General features: G+C 41.4%; 1 non-coding gene across 1 annotated transcript; it reads left to right on the top strand.

Annotated features, from left to right (window-relative positions):
- The first annotated feature begins 1256 nt into the window (after positions 1 to 1256).
- On the top strand, positions 1257 to 1328 carry TRNAN-GUU. The gene has a single exon. It is a non-coding gene; the product is annotated as a tRNA-Asn (tRNA).
- Positions 1329 to 4265: the final 2937 nt, after the last annotated feature.

Raw genomic sequence — 4265 nt, 5'->3', positions numbered from 1 at the left:
GCAGATGGTGCTCGTGACGCTGGTGATTCCTATCGATGGAGTTGAAGCTCGCCTACTTAGAGCAGATGAAGATTCTCAGACGGGGAAAAGCGGCACTTGACATCTATTAAACAACACCAAGAACAAAGCCATACCATGCCCTCGGGAGAAACTAGTGATGATTGCCTTGAATGCTGCCCTCTTAACATGGTGCCCCTTTCAGTAGAAGGGCATGAAAACGCCATGGAAACTTTGACCGAATGAATAGGGATCAATTGATAGACATTTTTATTGAGAAAGAGAATCCAGGATGAACATTTTTTTAATCGCTATGCGTTGTCTGGATGCGTACTTGTGTGATCGATCGATGGATAGGGGAATTGCGCGAATGACGAGACCGACCTAATAACCTAAAGTAAAGGCTCTTCCCCCTCTTGGTGGCAAATCTTGATTGACTGACACTAGGAACCAATTCAAAGAAACAAGAAGCATGCCATGAGATACGCGATAGATTTTTTCCAATAGCGAATTACTTGACTTGATGGATGGAAGGGGGGGGGGGGGGCTCCAACTTAAGCACGAAATCAATGTTGAGTCAACAATCACCGAGAGGGGTACCACCAAGCGAGATCAAGACAAACCCCTTGTATAGGGTTCCAAACCTGTGCTTCTTCAAATATCCCATAAAAAAAGGTAGGGGCTTCAAAGCTTGACTAAGAATAGTGAAACTTGACTTTGAGAAAGAAGCGCCTTATATTCTAATATTAGTAAAGGTGCCTTAGCCTATCTAAACGTAAAGGGCATTTTCTTGCTCGTTAGTGCTTTAGAAAGAGTGCAGGGCACTAACTTACCAATGAGAAAGTGCTTTTTCAGCTTGATTGGAATCGGTTTCTATGATTGAATAGCAGAAGTACTACTTAGTAGTAGAAACTTGGAGAGACAGACAGAGAGGGGACTCTCTCATACCTGCTAACTTCTAGGATGAGAAGTAAGTCCCTTGTTTTTGGTAGGAATAGTTCCAGCCTTTGTTGCCCTCGGTAGAGTGAGTCTACTTAGTGAATTGGCAGGACGCCGGGATCGATTGATCAATATGAATCTTAAGAGTAGATGGTTGACTATTGCCCCCTTGTCTTGGGGGCGCTTCGGCCAGGGAAGGGCTTGCTATGGTAACCTTTTCTCTCGGTGTATGTGAAAAAAAAAAAAGGGTGATGAACCCATTTTTGTTCAGTTATAGGATGGTTCCAAAGAACGAGAGTCGGCTTCCTTAAGTCTGTTGTTCCTCAGTAGCTCAGTGGTAGAGCGGTCGACTGTTAACTGAAAGGTTGTAGGTTCAAATCCTACTTGGGGGGATTTTTGAGTTATCGCTTTTCAAACCTACTAGCGAGCCCTACCTTTCTCCTTAGTTTCTAAACTAGCAGAATCGTGGGACATAAAAAGTGGGAAGTTATTTGTTGGTTTTTATTCCTCACTCTTGTATAGGTGAACTTGGTTTGTTTAATTCTTAGGGAGAAGAAGGATCCACTTGGAATGAATGGGAAGACTGGAGTAGTATCTTTATTAGCCAAATGGAAGGTCTCCACTCATTTCATTCATTCAGTGTTTGTGGTGAGGCACGACCCACAACAAACAAAGGGGGGAAGCTTGCTTGTTGTGGCCCTATTTTTGTAGACTAGGCTTGGTAAGCATAAGCTATTTAAGTAGGCTTGAGAAGGGTAGGCTTGCAGCTTCGCTAGAATTGACTAGTCGTCTCTTTTCCTCCGTCGAAAGATACTTATTAGCCAGAAGTGACAAAAAGGGGGGGGGTTGGGGAAGGCCGACGGCTACATGAGGGGGAAGCTGTCGTAGAAGCTTTGCCCCTTGCTTTACAGAGATTGTTATAAACTGACTAAATTACTAGATTCTCCCAGAACGCTGGCTAAGTTAATAAATACTTCAATAAAATCAATAAGCTTTTTGTTTGATTCAGGGCACCGCCCTCCTTCTTAGAACCCATTAAGGGGGGCCTCAGCCCAAGAAGACGAGAGTGGCTGAGTGGTCAAAAACGGTAGATTGTAAATCTGTTGAAGTTTTTCTACGTAGGTTCAAATCCTGCCTCTTTCACTTGTTTGTTGTAGACTTCAAAGAAGAGAAAGGAGGCCTTTGTCAGCGTAGGAAGGCCTAACAGTTGCCAATCGGGGTGGGGATAAGCTACATGAATTCGCTATGCATTATAGAAGAGAAGACACCTGCATGCTTCCTCTGGTACAAGGGACCAAGAAGACCAAGGTCATGATATCAGCCAGAAAGGTAAGAAAGGCTTTCAGAAGAAATGCCTACACCCACATTATTACGCTTGGTTGACCTTCTTCGTTTTACTACTTCAGGTCCCATTCTTTGTTATGTCCCTTAGTTAGTTGGGCATACCTTTCTCATGTTCCCAAAATGAATTAGTGTCTTTTGATTAGCTTTCATATTTGGCCAAATGGCACATTCAGAAGGTGTGAAATTGGCCAGTATGAGGTTTCCCTTTCTGTTTTGGAAGAAAGGTTCACAAAATAGCAAATTGCATAAGAGAAGGAGGTTTGTAGAATTTCTTGACGCAATTGGCATACCGTCAAATCTACTCTACTTTAGGCTACCATCTTTCTTCTCTTATGCAAAGGCCTATTTATATAGAATTAGAAGAGAGAGACCGTTGTCTTGAGAGTGAAAAGCAAGTGCAAGTGATAGAAAGGATAGTCCTTCGTGCGTTCGCATGAATTACTATAAAATGGTGAGATTATTAGATCATTAGTGAAATAAGGACCAATGACGATCCTATCCTAAAGAAGGAGGAGTAGTAGGAGTCATTCTTCTTTGAAGATCGAGGAAAAATTAGTGGTCTATGCTATGGTTGAGCATTTAGAAGACCTCATCAATAGTGTTGTCACACAGGACCGAGTCTATTGGTTATGTTTTGTTCTTCTATGTGTTCTTGTTCTGTTCCAACTATATTTATTTGTTGCTCTTTGCATTTATGTGTCTCTTCTGAGATCTGTCATTTCCTAAAATCAAGCACATGGGTTTGGTATTACGCTAAAGTATGGGTGGCATGGCATAGAAACCACTACTGTGCCTCAAAACCTCCCCCCCCCCCCCCCCAAGGGTAAAGTTTGTAACCGAAAAAAGGGAAGACTTTCTTTAAAAAGAAGAGTCATGCTCTTGAAAGCCCTAAGAAATAGGCGTAGGAAAATGGCTTTCTCTTCTTGATTTTTTTTTTCGGTATGTCGCTCTATGAGCAAGGAGTGCCATGCACAAGCGGAGCGAAAAAAAAAAAGCCAAGGGGATTTCTTTGTTGGGGGAAATCCTTTTATTGCATATTGAATACAGATCCATGTCTTTCTTGTTCCACTAGCTAGGACCAAAGTCTTTCTTGTTCCACTAGCTAGGACCAAATTCTCACATGTCCATTTCGTTATTACAACCGTATTTTTTGATGTCAAAGACCAAAAGCTTTGCACAAATTATTATTGGATCTTGGTTGTTCTTAATAGCGATGGCTATTCATTTAAGTCTTCAGGTAGCACCACTAGATTTTCAACAAGGTGGAAATTCTCGTATTCTGTATGTACAAGTTCCTACGGCTGGGATGAGTATTCTTGTTTATATAGCTACAGCTACAAGCACTTTCTGCTTCCTATTAACAAAACAACCCCCCTTTTCTTCGCTCTTCAGGAACCGGTATAGATATGGGTGCTTTATTTACATTGTTTACCTTAGTTACTAGGGGCTTTCGGGGAAGACCTATGTGGGGCACCTTTTGGTTGTGGGATGCTCATTTAACCTTCGTATTCATCTCGTTTCTTATTTACCTAGGTGCATTGCATTTTCAAAAGCTTCCTGTCAAACCGGCTTCTATTTCAATCCATGCTGGACTGATCGATATACCAATAATAAAGTCTTTAGTCAACTGGTGGAGTACATCGCATCAACCTGGGAGCATTAGCCGATATGGTACATCAATACATGTTCTTGTGCTCATTTCAGTCTTGTCTAAATTTGCTAACTTCCCCTTCTCAACTTGTATCTTCTTTGTTCTAGAAACATGTCTTCTTATTCCATCTTTTCTTGAATCTCCCTTAATGGAAGAAATAGAAGCTCAAGACGGAATACCAAAACCTAGTTCACTCATTGAGTTTTTCTGCATCTATGGCTGAATGGTTAAAGTGCCTAACCTAATAAAGAGGCTGTTAGGTTCTAAAGACTTAGGATTTTATGTATTTAGAACTCTAATTTGTATTGTTGGCAAACCATGATCAAAAAAATGT

This window comes from Quercus lobata, chromosome 12, assembly GCF_001633185.2.
Source record: "Quercus lobata isolate SW786 chromosome 12, ValleyOak3.0 Primary Assembly, whole genome shotgun sequence".
Lineage (NCBI taxonomy): Eukaryota > Viridiplantae > Streptophyta > Magnoliopsida > Fagales > Fagaceae > Quercus > Quercus lobata.
Note: the sequence above shows the minus strand (reverse complement) of the source record. Positions and strands in the feature narration are given on the sequence as shown.